The sequence below is a fragment of the Eurosta solidaginis genome, chromosome 2 (assembly GCF_040869045.1).
Source record: "Eurosta solidaginis isolate ZX-2024a chromosome 2, ASM4086904v1, whole genome shotgun sequence".
In the NCBI taxonomy this organism is placed as follows: Eukaryota; Metazoa; Arthropoda; class Insecta; order Diptera; family Tephritidae; genus Eurosta; species Eurosta solidaginis.
Genome location: NC_090320.1, coordinates 12165970 through 12181104, shown reverse-complemented (window position 1 = coordinate 12181104; position 15135 = coordinate 12165970). Strand labels below are relative to the sequence as shown.

General features: G+C 34.7%; 1 protein-coding gene and 1 pseudogene across 1 annotated transcript in view; both read left to right on the top strand.

Moving 5' to 3' along the window:
* Nckx30C (solute carrier family 24 member Nckx30C) overlaps window positions 1-15135 on the top strand; it is an 849440-nt gene that overhangs the window by 317248 nt on the left and 517057 nt on the right. The gene's annotated exons all lie outside the window — the stretch shown is intronic.
* LOC137239286 (lipase 3-like) lies at window positions 198-6324 on the top strand (annotated as a pseudogene).

The window sequence follows — 15135 nt, the reverse complement described above, 5'->3', positions numbered from 1 at the left end:
GAAAAGTGTATAACTGTAGTTTTAAGAATGATATAAAATAAATAAACAAAAATTGATTTGCAAATAAAATAAGTTTGTTAAAAGTTTTCTTTTACAATTCAGAATAATGCTGATTGCTTTTAGCTTTGGCATAATTATCGTATTTTATTTCAGTAAAGCGCGGTTCGTTTATTTAAATAAATATTTATTAAGATTATTCCGGCTCTATCTGTTTGAGTTTTCTCTTACATATTTTATTTACAGTTTAGTGCGATTAGTTTAAAGTAGCGCTCGGAAGTGCGGCTTATATGCGCCTGTTGCGGCTATTCGATATTTTAGTTATTGTTGTTTTATGTTGAATGCTGCACTAAATTTTGTTTGATAATGAAAGTGAATTTAAGTAAATTTTTTGAATTTACTTTTGTGTTATTTTTTTGTGTGACGGAAATTGATTGCAATTTGACGGTAACGTTTCTGAGTTGTTTGATAATATTATTTTGTTTTTATCGCAGCCTTAACCAATAAGAGGCACAATTCAAAACCAGATGGGCTTAAATGCTTCTGAATAGCAGAAAAATTAGAACATTTTTACAAAAGCATACTTGACGATAGATCTTTTGTTGAAAAGAGTATGAATAATTTAGTAATGTTTTTATAACTCCATTTGTTCAAAAAAATCAATGGAAATTTTGTTTTCTGTGACTATTTTTGGTTCAAGATGCGGTATGGTGCTGTTAAGTTTGGCTTATGGTCTGTGTAGAAAATTTATTTTTAAATTTTTTTTTATGAAGAATTCGTATAACCTGCAAAGTCTATGTAGTCTCAAAGTGCGGAGCAATTAAATTATCTATTTGTGTTGTTAGGCACCAATTATTACTACAGTTTTATATTAGTTTTAGTGCTGCAATTTTGCTCGTATTTACTATTACTTATGCAGTATGCGATTATCTAAGCTTTTATCCGTCAATTCGTAATATTGTCATATCCAAACAAAATAGAAAGAAAACCAAAAATAAAAATAATTTACAAGTTCGTAAAATATTTATTTAAAATACCTAAAAAAAGCAGCAGCTACAAATATATAAATACTAAAAAATAAATAAATGAAAGACGCGATAACTTCCGAAGGGCCTCTAGGCTGAGCTTCTCTTCCAATTTGCGTCGTGCTCCTGTTAATTTTCCCTACAAATTGGCGTGACGGGACGTACACGTTTTACGCTGACTCCGAACGGCTTCTGCAAGGCAGATGAATTTTCACTGAGTAGCTTTTCGTGGCAGAAATACTCTCGGAGTGTTTGCCAAATCACTGCCGAGGAGCGACCCGCTTAGAAACCCCTTTTTTTCTAATTAAAAAAACTTGTTTCTAAATTTTTGATGTTTGTTCGCCATTATTTGAACCCACGACCTTCGTTGTGGTAGGCGGAGCACGCTACCACCACACTACGCTACCAATATAAATACTAGTGAAAAGACATGTCAAGATCTGTCTAATGTATAATATACTAGAGTACACCGCAGACATTGTTCTGCCCGAGTATTGGCTTTCGCACATTTCAAAATTTATCCTCGCTTCACTCCTCTCTATCCCATTCTTTTCTAATTTATCTTCCATTTATTTATTTTTGTTCTACCCTTATTCCATTAATTTCCTCCCACTGCCGAATCCATTCCCACTCCAACTACCGCTACCACTCCCATTCCAATTTCACTCCTAATACCACTACCAGTTTCACTTTTATTCCCCATTCCACCCCCTTTTCTCCCACACAACAAATCCCTCATATATGGATCCTCTGTACCAAATATGGAATACCATGCTTGATCCCTGTCTCTCCTCCGTATCTTTCCCATTTTACGTCCTCGATTTGCTTTTCTCTTCTACTCCCACTTAATTCCTCTCCCTGAATCTAGATCTATTTGCATATCCTTCCCTTCTCCACGTTCATCATCTTCCTATCTTCCCCTTGCACTTTATCCATTTGTATCTGCATTTTCTACTACCACTTTCGTTTCTCACTCCCTCCCAATTTTTCTTTCTCTCGACCGCTTTCCCTCCCTCTCAATTTCCCACTCCTATCTCATATTTTACATCTTCTCTGTTTTAGGCTTTGGCTTTTTGTATAATTCTCTTTTTAATTCCCCACCCCATTCCTTCCCTGAGGGAATGTAAGTGGTTTATGCGGCAATAGGAGCAGAGACCGGTGCACAGTAACCTGTCCTACCAGGTATGGAGTCGAAGCCAGTCAAAATACTGGAGTGACCGGAATTCAGTGAAGCGAGGCAGAGTTTGGTTGTATAACATGTATCCCTATTTTTCAGATATGTGGGTTTTCGTCATTTCTCCTTCATTTTAATAAGCTTAACGAATTAATTAACTTTTAACTCAAAAAGTCGTCAATATCGGTGATATATAGAGTTAGACAAAGGTAGAGGGAGCGGTGTAGGGGAAAAGGGTTAGAGAAAAAGTTGAGATAGAAAAAGGCAGGAAGGGAAAGAAGTAGATGGAGAGAAGGGGAAAACAGGACAGCGAAGGCTTGGTAAATGAAGAGGGAAGGGAATGAAAGAGCGAGCGAGCCAGAGGGAACCAGACAGACGGAGCGAGTGAGGGGAATATGAGATAAAAACCTCTTAGAAGTCGTGCAGATAAAGAGAGGAGAGAATGACGTCGGCTAATATTTTGATGAAATTTCTTTTAATTGAATTCCTAAATACAGAATGAAAGTCATATCGCGTCAGAAATAAGATTATTAAACGGCTAAGATTTTTAATTGAATCGAACGAAATTCGCGATTTCTTAAATCAAGTTTAAGCTGGTTTTTCAGTGAACTTAATAAGTGTATACCTTACAAATTATCTTTGTTTTAATTTGCGTACAGCCTCGCAACATCGAAAGCCACAATTATCCTGTACAGAAGCACTTAGTACACACCAGCGACGGTTACTTGCTTGCCACATTTCGCATACCACCGCACGCATTCAAACAAAACAAATAAAGTCGTGTTACTGCAGCATGGTTTTACGCTCTCCTCCGATGTATGGCTGCTGCGTGGTACAGAGTCTGATTTGCCTTATCTACTCGCAGATGAGGGCTACGATGTCTGGTTAGGCAATAATCGGGGCAATCCTTATAGTCGCCGTCACATTACACTAGATCCACAAGCTGATAAGCAATATTTTTGGAATTTCACATGGCATGAAATGGGCTATTACGATCTACCCAGCATGATAGATTATATACTAGCAGATACGGGACAAGAATCACTACATTATGTGGGCTATTCACAAGGTGGTCTAGTAGCATTAGTGCTCTTAACGACGCGTCCTGAATATGGAGCAAAATTTAAGACATTACAATTTACTGCACCCACGAATTGGCGTTATACTTTGGGAGGATATTTGGGACGTATCTTTGATTGGTGGGATTATGCAGAAACGCTAACTTTTGGACGATCGAATATATATCAGCGTGCCTGCAAAGCGCTTTGCGGTGATGGTGCTTATTTTAGACCGCTTTATTTGAAAGTTTATGGCATGCTTGCTGGTCGTGTGAATGTTGGTGAAAACTATCAGGTGAGTTGATTTTCAAGTATGACATTCAGATTTTTATAACTCATGCTTTACTTTTCCTTACAGCGCATATTGCCGGACATGTGCGCCACATTACCCTTGGGCGCCTCGAACAAACAACTTTTGCATTACATACAACTGCATGCCTTTGATGGTTTTAATCACTTTGATTATGGTAGCCCTGAAAAGAATCTACAACAATATGGGCAAACTGCGCCACCCAGCTATAATTTGAGTGCTGTGAGAACTGTATAACACTATATTACAGCGAAACGGATAACATGAGCGCTGCGGAGGATGTGCGTCAACTGGGCAAGGAGTTGCATTGTGCAGAATTGTATCTGCTTCCCCATAAGGCTTGGAATCATGGTGATTTTGTATGGTCTCGTCATGTTCGACAGTCATTACATGATCCTATTATTAAGAAAATTAATGGTTGGGAGGTGGTTAGGAAAGGGGGATCCACATAATTATATACGAACTAGGAGGACTTTCAATTTTTGTTTTTTGGCTGATTTATTGGTTTGAGCTTCCTATATGTCGATATATATATGTATAGTCTTAGTAAGATAGTTTTAGAAAATTTGACTGCTGTAAAGTTAAGTAAAAGTTTTTTGTCTCAAACTGTGTTTTTGTTGTAACTGACAGGTCTTTCGAAGAGCTCTGCGTAGTTGGCACCTCCATGTGCGAGTAATTAAAAAAACCATATCTCATTCGTTTGGCCACCTTTTGTCCATGTTTGTCCAGGGAACATTTTCGTTTCTTCACCTTTTGTTAAAAAGATATAACATAATTTTTTTTTTTTCGAAAAAATCCCAAATTTTTTTGTCCTTATTGTGCTAAATCGTATGTCCGTTGATTACCCATCGTTTGTCCATGTTTGTCCAGGAAAAAATTTCGTTTGTCCACCTTTGGTTAAAAAGTTATTTAAAAAAAAATCGTGTGTGAAGTGGGCACCTCCATTTGAGAGTAATTAAAAAACCAAATGTCTTTCCTTTGTCCACGTTTTTCGTTTGTCCATCTTTTGTTAAAAAGTTATAACATAATATTTTTTTTTTCGAAAATGTTAAGTCAAGCTAAATAAAACCGTAAAAAAAAAGAAATGAATACCCATGTGAACTGGCATAAAAGTACATCATTTTGTACACTTAAGAAACTTTGGTATCTTACTATGTGGGGTTTGCTAAGTTCTTGCTTCGCGACACAACTTTGTTGCGATGGAGTTGATTGGGTTAAATCAATCAAATGTTTCTAAAATAATTTTGTTTTTATTTCAGCACTGTTTTTACTCAGTTCGAGAGTATTTCTTCAATCTTTCGGAATTGTTTTCGGATCATTACACAACTTTTTCAAGATCAATTTCGGAATTATTTTCAGGACAATTTTGTGAGTATTCGGGGCCCCTTCCAGTAAACCGATTATCTCGAGAATTTTGGTACATAGCAACTATTTTAGGATCATTCCAGGATCGATTTTGAAACTATCTCAGGATGGTTTTAGGGATCATGTTGGGACTATTTGAGCATCGTTAAAATATCTCAGGAGCATTTTTGTACAAATTTTAGAACCCTTATGGCATATTTTGAGCTATTTTGTGGCTCTTGCAAATCATTTCGGTATTGGTTTTGGATCATTGTATTTCGGGATTTTTCCAGGATTTTCCGGAATTGAATTCGGACATATTCGGTATTTATTTTGAACACAACGGGTTAAGAAGCTTAGAATATTACCGCGGTAGACGTGTCTTTCGAAAGAGGCAACTAAAAGAAACAGACCCTAAGGTTCGAGGGGACAAAAAAATCTTTCCAAGGTAGTCAGGCTTGTGTCAGAATATTAATTTTCATATTTTTGATTTAGAAAAGCTAGGTGAGGTGAATAATATTCAGCAACTAGACCAGAACCAAACCAGCGCAAAAGAACTATACTAAAGAAAGTGAACACTTAAAATAGAAATAAAAGAAAAAATAAAATAAGATGGAATAGAGGAAGGGAAAACAGTGTAAAACAATGATCATGGTAATAGTGATGGTTATGATGACGGTAGTATAATTATGAAGAGAAGACAAGGACAGTGTCGAATACGATTGCAAAGGAGTTTTTCATTCCACTACAGCAGAATGCTGAATAAGCGTATAGTGGATATATTCCACTGTTTCTTCTGTCTTCTGGAATGTTGCAGCTGCGATGAGCCTCAAATAGCGCAGTGTATCGAGAGTGTAACAATTAATTTTATGATGTGTCATCCTAAAAACTAATGATAGCTAGATAGTACAAAGATTAATTAACCCTAAAAATTCAGTAGCACCTGCCCCCTCTCCAACTTCTTACTAGCCATTTTGGGGATGTCCACCTTGCCTTCGCTCTTACCATATAAGGACTGCACTACCCTAGCGGTCATCACTGTTCCCTGCATATTACAATGTTTAGGTAGACAAATAAAAAAACCAAAATAACGGCTAACCAGGCCTATGACATATTCCCTACATGCGTAGACATCAGGGAGTATGATTTATTTCAGTAATGCACAAAACGGAAAATGAACATAAAAATATTAGTAATAAAAAGAAAATATAAAAATGTTAAGCATTATATAAATTAACAAAATCAGCGAAGAATGTATCATTATATAAAGACATATTCTTGTTGAACTTTGATTTTAAAATTTTGACATAGAAATTGTAAAAATATTTAAGAGAAATAAAAATATAAAAGTGGAGCGCACATTACTTGGATTGGAAAGTTGGCAGAAAAGGAGTCAACTTATCAATATATAGTCAATTAGTTTTCTTTTTATTTTCTAGGTGGAAAAGAGATTTATTACAAGGTGAAAAACTTTATTAATTCAGATGCCTACAATACTTGTATGCATAGTACATGGCAGAAAAATACGTCAAGCTACATTAGTTTTTAAGCTACTTGAAATTGTTCATATATGCCAAGCTACAAGTGCGTATGTGGATGAATTTCCAAGATTGTAGCTCAATGGGAAGTCTCTTGAAAATTGGTCGCAAGATTTCCCCCGTTCCGTACATTTTTTCTTAATATTCAAATTCGTGCTCCACTATTGAAAGTTTTTGTGTTATGTTTTATTCTGTCAGCGGCCACTGAATGAAGTTTGAAATTTCAAGTCTCTAGTTCATCGAGAAGTTACTTAAAAGCAGGGTTAAAATTTCCCAAAGTCTCATCTGATTATTTCGATCCGTGCACCACCTAACGGATTTTCCCCCTTTTTTGCATTGTCTCGCTGTCTTAACCTATATGTGAAGTTTCACGTTTGTAGCTTAATGAGAAGTTACTTAAATCGGACTTCCTGATGAAGATGTATAAGCAGTATTTTTTAAGCAAATAAGATTCACAAGAAAAATGCAAGACAATTTGTACTGCTTTCTTTTGTGTCTTCATAGGAAATTGTTGAATACACCAATAAAACATACATTAATCTTTAAAACATACAACATATCTTGTTGAAATCAGGAGTGATTTTAGATTGTCATCTGATAATCCTTTCAATATATAAATTAAAAACAGATACAACAATTTAAATTTTCGTCATATCTTGTAAGATTTCTCTACCATCTCCGAGAATCAATTAACAGTTTATACACTGCTGAAAGCGCAAAATGCCCTCTTTCCGACAACATATCTATATATATATATTAATTAAATTCTGTGTTATGTTCGCTATGGAAACGTATTTCCCCCACTTCAATCATCACCAAATTTTGGTTATAGGTTCCTTCGATCAACGAGAAAGATTTAGGCTAAAAATAATTTCGATATATAAAAGGGGCGTGGCACTTCCCATACAAATGGAATCGTTGGTACTGCATAACTATGAAGGTACACATGCCAGAACATTGAAATTCAGTAAGGAGTCAATCCCTAACACCACCATGAAAATGTGGAATTGGGAAAAAGGTGGCGTGGCATCTTCCATACAAATGGAATATATCATACTGCATATCTCTGGATGTAGTAATAGTAGGATAATGAAAATTGGAAAGGAGCTATATGACGTTAAGTCCTAACACCTCCAGTAAAATGTGGAATGGGGGAAAAATGGGCGTGGCACCTTCCCTACAAATGGGATTTTCAGAACCATGGCTGCCGTACAAACTTAAGTTATTTTAACACCTAAAGTTTGACTGCATTTTTGAGTTTTCTCTAACACTACCAAGAAAATGTGGAATTGGGAAAAAGGGGGCGTGGCACCTCCCATACAAATGGAATATATCATACTGCATATCTCTGGATGTGGTAATAGTAGGATAATGGAAATTGGTAAGGAGATATATAACGTTAAGTCCTAACACCTCCAGTAAAATGTGGAATGGGGAAAAAGGGGCGTGGCACCTTCCCTACAAATGGGATATTTCAGAACTATGGCTGCTGTACAAACTTAAGTTATTTTAACACCTAAAGTTTGCCTGCATTGTTGAGTTTGGCTGTTATGCCTTTTGGACGTTTAGTAAACTGCCGCCTTTAAAAAAAATTTGTTAGCTTCAGTCTATCTAGATCCATCTATATATATAAAAATCAAATTCTGTGTGTGTTCCCTATGGAAACGTATTTCCCACACTTCAATCATCACCAAATTTTGGTTATAGGTTCCTTCGATCAACGGAAAGGTTTTAGGCTAAAAATAATTTCGATATATAAAAGGGGCGTGGCACCTCCCATACAAATGGAATATATCATACTGCATATCTCTGGATGTAGTAATAGTAGGATAATGAAAATTGGTAAGGAGCTATATGACGTTAAGTCGTAACACCTCCAGTAAAATGTGGAAAGGGGGAAAAATGGGCGTGGCACCTTCCCTACAAATGGGATTTTCAGAACCATGGCTGCCGTACAAACTTAAGTTATTTTAACACCTAAAGTTTGACTGCATTGTTGAGTTTGGCTGTTATGCCTTTTGGACGTTTAGTAAACTGCCGCCTTTAAAAAAAGTTTGTTAGCTTCAGTCTATCTACATCTATCTATATATATAAAAATCAAACTCTGTGTGTGTGTATGTTCGCTATGGAAACGTATTTCCCACACTTCAATCATCACCAAATTTTGGTTATAGGTTCCTTCGATCAACGGGAAGGTTTTAGGCTAAAAATAATTTCGATATATAAAAGGGACGTGGCACCTCCCATACAAATGGAATCTTTGGTACTGCATAACTTTGAAGGTATACATGCTAGAACATTGAAATTCAGTAAGGAATTATATGAGGTCAATCCCCAACACCACCAAGAAAATGTGGAATTGGGAAAAAGGGGGCGTGGCACCTCCTATACAAATGGAATATATCATACTGCATATCTCTGGATGTAGTAATAGTAGGATAATGAAAATTGGTAAGAAGCTATATGACGTTAAGTCGTAACCCCTCCAGTAAAATGTGGAATGGATAAAAAGGGGCGTGGCACCTTCCCTACAAATCGCATTTTTCATAACTATGGCTGCCGTACAAACTTAAGTTATTTTAACACCTAAAGTTTGACTGCATTGTTGAGTTTGGCTGTTATGGCTCTTGGACGTTTAGTAATCTGCCGCCGTTAAAAAAATTTGTTAGCTTCAGTCTATCTACATCTTCTATAAAAATCAAATTCCGTGTGTGTGTTCCCTATGAAAACGTGTTTCCCATACTTCAGTCATCACCAAATTTTGGCTGTAGGTTCCTTCGATCAAGACGAAAGTTTTTCATATTTCATATTTCAGAATTAAGAATTTTAAATTTAAATGTTTTTGTTTTTTGGCTATGCGAACGAACTATCTTAGCTCCCAAAATGATCATGTTAACAAAATCAATGATCGCATTCAAAAACAATTTCCTGGTGATGTGACGAAATATAAATCGATCGACACAGTTACAGATGAAGATAAAATTGTGAATTATCCAATTGAATTTTTAGAACCAAAAGGAATGCCTGCGCATATATCAACTTTAAAAATTGGCTCATCAATCTTGCTTCTTCGGAATGGAACCAGACTTTGCGTTAAGAAATGAATGCCGAATGTAATCGAAGCAACAATCATCAGCGGTAAAAAGTGAAGATGTGCTCATACCACGGATCCAATGATTCCTACAGATTTGCCATTAAATTTTAAGCGCTTATAGTTTCCTGTACGCCTTGCCTTTGCAATTACAATCAACAAAGCACAAGGACAATCGCTTACTGTTGCAGGTTTAAATTTATAGAATTCGTGCTTTCCCCATGGCCAGCTATGAATATGGTGCTTGCTCTAGAGTTGGAACAAAAATTTGTTTATCTTTGCACCGAATGAATAAACCAAAACTATTGTGTACCCACATGCATTACAAAAACATACAATAATAAAATGTTTTAAGCGAAAATTTCACCAAATATGCGTACAAAATGCAACTCAATTTACAGAACAATGAACTAAAATATCAACAAACAAAACAGAAAATATAACGCAACATTCACTCGATCTTGGGCGTACGGCAGGTAAAGCTAGTAATATATATATATATATATGGTTCAACTAATGTAAGAGGTTATGGACTTGACAAATTTTAGACACCAATAAAAATGTTACCCGAGCTTTCCGGAAAAATTTTAGTAAACAGACCTATTTAACATCTGAAAGCCTTTTTAATTTCAATTCGACGTTTGCTTACTAGGAAAATAATAAGGATAAGGGCGGGATCAATTTATAAAACATCCGTTTTCCAAAGTGTTTTTTTAATTCTAAATAAAAGTCTATACAAAATTTTATTAGAAGCAAAAATATAAATCTGGGTTTAACAGCGCCACAGGACGTAATATTTTGTCAAATTTGCAAAACCGATGAAGCCTTTCTTTGAAATTATGTTTCTCTGTTCAGAATGGGGGGAAAGAATAAACTATTTGATTTCCACATCATACACATATTTGCCGTTTAATCCCAAGTGATAGAAATAAAGTCTGGGCACTTTTGATTTTCGGTTCTTGATGGACATTATTTGGGATTCGCCCACATATTAATAAACAAACAATTGCAAAGAAATTTTGTTTTGAAAATGTATAGGAAAATGCGTCATTTCATTTCGCTAGAATTAATTAATAAAATAAATAAACACATTTGATTTGTTTCTTTCATAGAACCAAATCTGTTTGTTCAGCTAATTAAACCAAATAAAAAACAATTAAGGGTGTTTTAGGTTTCGGCGTAACCAAATATTATATACTCAGCGTGAGTTCGAATTGTACAATTCATTTCAGAAAAATTACCTTTTTAAATTTTATTACGAGGGATTTATTTTTTTGTTGAGGCTCTAGAAATGTTTTGCAATGCTTGATCGGAATAGGGACGAAGCACCGCCCATGAAAAAAATGTCTCCTAATTTCCTCTTACAATAAAACTTTGTAAGCGAAATATTATTGATACGAAACTATTTTTCGCTAAGATATAGCTTATTATGCTCATCTACGACTAGTGGGCTTGGTTTTTAACCGATCCCGTCCATTTTTCCTAGAAACATTTCCTGCTATAAGGAAAATATGTGTACCCAATCTTATTACGATCATTTAATTTTTCTTCGAGTTATGGCTCCCGAAACATAGAGAATTGTTTTGCCATAAAAGGGGCGCTGTCACGCCCATTTGTATAGCTTTATCTTAAGTTCAGATGTATGTTTGTTATTCCTGAAATCTTATTTTTCATTTACACGTCTCAAAACAGATAAACTAATTAAGTGTACCGTTTGTCATTTTCATTAAAAATAATTTGGAGCCCCTCAAAAAATTTTTTATTTACCCCAAACAAAAACTTTCTTATAGCCCTATCCTGTTCTTTTGTGCACAATTGAGCATACCTACATATATTTAAATTTCTTATCTTCTTCATACCATGAAGCAAACTTTCCAAGAAAATTAACTTTGGTGTAATTCACTTGAATCCATCTCATACAAAGTTTGATAAAAAAAATTCGAAGTTTACTGCAGCATTCATCATACAATCCCTCGTCTCTATTTACTTCCTCCGTAAAACAGTACACACGTGGTCTAAAACGGTTGTATCCTTTTGCTTTTGGCCACATTCTGCAACCCATACCTCATACAACTTCCACTTTGTTATCGTCGTTACATCAAAACGGGGATCTACGGGCATGAAGATCATTTGAGTTATATGCAATATTATTGAATTATAGCAGAAATACAAAAATTATTGTGGTTAAGCTTGGTTCAAACTTTTGGCAGACTTTTCTTTTCACGGTTTTATATATTTTCAGCACAAAAATAATACACATTAAAAAACTCATAATTTCGTAAAAAATACTCATCCAAAAAACTTTTGAAAACTTTCAAAATAATATAATTACGTGTAGATTTTAAATAACCAAAAACTATTTTAGCTTTTTTTCACCACAAACTTTTATTTAATTTTAAACCATCATCATCAACAACTCACAGTTTGACAGCAGATTATTCAATGAAGAACAATAACTGTAAGAAATTATAATTACCTTTATATACTGTGGACATTTAAAAAACAAACTGCTTTCAAATTGAAAAAAAAAATGACTTGAACATTTTTACTTTTTCGCGTCTAAACCAAGCAAAAACTCCACTGTGTGGCGGTGCCACGTCCATTTTCAAAACATAAATTTTTTCCCTTTTTGTTGTTATAGGTTCACTTGGGAAATGAAACACCATTACTATTAAGCTCTTTTTTGCAAAGATATAGCTTACTTTATTCGTCCACGACGGCTTTAAAAATATTTTATATAAGAAATAGGCGTGGTCCTTCACCGATTTCGTAAATTTTTTTTCCACCCGATTTCCCTAGTTTTTAATAGCGATGTGAGATGAGCACCAAGGAACTCATATACCAAATTTCAATATTTTATTCACAATATTTACTCAAGTTATCTTGCGCACCGACAGATAGACGGAAGGATCGACGGACTTGGCTAAATCAATTCATTTCTTCATCCTCAGCATTTTGATATATGGAAGTCTATATTTACCTCGATTCGTTTATGCCCGTTATGTTACCAGAATTAATACAATCTAAGTGCAAAGCACGCTGAGTATAACAAGATTGATGTATTTTTGTTATTCCTGAAATCTTATTTTTTATTTACGCAACTCAATTACGTATAAATAAAAAAATTAAATAAATAAATGTAAGGCGCGATAGCCTCCGAAGAGATCGAGGGCCGAGCTTCTCTTCCAATTTGCGTCGTGCTCCTCTTCATTTTCCCCACAAATTGGCCGGACGGGACCCGCAGGTTTTATGCCGACTCCGAACGGCATCTGCAAGGCAGATGAGTTTTCACTGAGAGCTTTTCATGGCAGCAGTACACCCGGAGCACTTGCCAAACACTGCGGAGGGGCGAAGCCGCTTAGAAAATTTGTCTTCTAATTGAAAAACCTTATTTCTAAAATTTTGATGTTGCGGGTGTGAACCCAGCGCATACGGTGTAGTAGGCGGAGCACGCTAAACCACCATACCACGGTGGCCGCCATTAGGTATAAATATGGCCCACAAAGTTAATCTCGGTGTACTTAAACTTAAAAAGTGTTAGAAGAAGTTTTAATCAAAAATGTATTTACGAAATAATTTCGCGGTGCTATTTATCCTGCTTATCTGCCGTATAATCTACACCAATGCGCACTTTCGCATTGTAGGTGGCCAAAATATAGATATAAAGGACAGTCCACATTCAGTGGCAATATTTGATATAAACGGCTATGCATGTGTTGGTGCCATAGTCAGCGATAAATCGTTGGTAACAGTTGCTAGTTGCGTAAAAGATAAACGTGAGCATCTATACGTTAGAGCTGGTTTAACCAATATAGACGAAGAAACTGGGGAAGAACACTATTATGTGGAGGATATACTTGTTCATCCTGAATATTTTTCAACAAGACATTCTATAGATATTGCTGTGGTTAAAATATATGGCAAGTTTCAGCGGAATCCTGCAGTACAACCAATAGAACTTTGCAATGTTCCATTAGTTCCCGGCGCAGAGATGAAAATTAGTGGATGGGGTTCGGTAAAAGCATGCGAAGAAAACAATCATCCTGTTCTCCAATCTAAGTTAGTGGTAATAAAAACATGTAGCAAAGAAAATGCAATCTCGTATACTCAGCATAATCCAGGAGATTTTTGTTTTGGAGATGCTGGAGCAGCAGGCGTTGTGAATGAAAAACTATGTGCAGTGGCAAGTTGTAATAGATATAAGCCGAATGAATATATAGATGTATCAAATCCAACAGTTAAAGACTTTATAAGAAAACATATGTAACTGTAGGGTGCTATTATAAATTGACTGTTGATTGGAATATCACCATAACCCGATTGAAGACCGAATTTCGAAACATTTTAGGATAGGACGTTTTCGAAACAGCAGTTGAAATATGGTGATATTCTGCTCAGCAGACGAAATGATGATAATTTTTTCTTGTATGATGTATAAATAAAGTATATAGTTATAATTGTAAGTAAATAAATGTTTTTTATTATATGCAATGAGAATGTGAGGCATGTGTAGAGTTATCTACTTTATTTAAATATACTTTATTTTTATAAATTATTTTTTGAATTACTTTATTTTTGAATATTATTTCATAAATGAAAATTTTATTGTCAGTGTATTTATAAATTTTAAATATCAATATTAATATAAGAATGTAAATAAGTAATAAATAACATTTTAAAAATATATAGTTTAATTTAAACTATAATGGCGATCCGGAAGAATCTGGAAGATCACCATCATGATGATGATAACCAAAACGGAGATAAAAAACTTTTACCAACAGATTCTCTTACTGTCCAATATTTAAAATTAAAACATGTTGGCACCGCATTTTATCCTGAAGACGTAAAAGATATCTACAATAACGAACTTGTAGAAACCAATGATCAATACTCGATCTTTCAATTTCCCGATGAAGATACAAATCGCTACTTTTTGTCCTTTCACAAAAGTCCATTACATCGTTACCAACAAATATAAGTGATCGATTTAGTGAATTTTGTATGTATTAATAAAGCCGGGGATGAGACACATCTTAAATTACCACTAATGGTATATCAAAATGGAGAATTCTATATGGTTGATGACTTGCTACTAACTTGCTCGGCAAAGCGTTTAGAAAGTTCAGAGTATGCGACACTCCATTATGCTGAAGTGAGATCCACAAGGCGTTCAGATGGTCATTTAATTGCTATAATATCTAAGCGTTTACATATCGGCTCTGGGCTAATAATGAACATCATTTTGTTACTTTTAAAAAAAAATTACATAAAAATTTGATGAACAAATTTAAATAGTTCGAAAGAAAACTTTGATCAGTTATAATATCTACGCATCCATATATAAAAAAAAATTAAAAATATTTGTGGTGGACAATGTATTTTAAAATTAAATATATATAAAAACAATTATTTTTAAATTAAACGTGGATACTAAGGATATCACGATATACTTAAAACCTTTTTCAAAGGATCTTCTATTTTGAATTTAAATATTATGAACAAACTACTTAAATAAAACATCAATTATCACAATAATAAATTTACAAACAAAGTAATCAATTTGTATTTTAATACAAATTATTTATAAAATTTTTA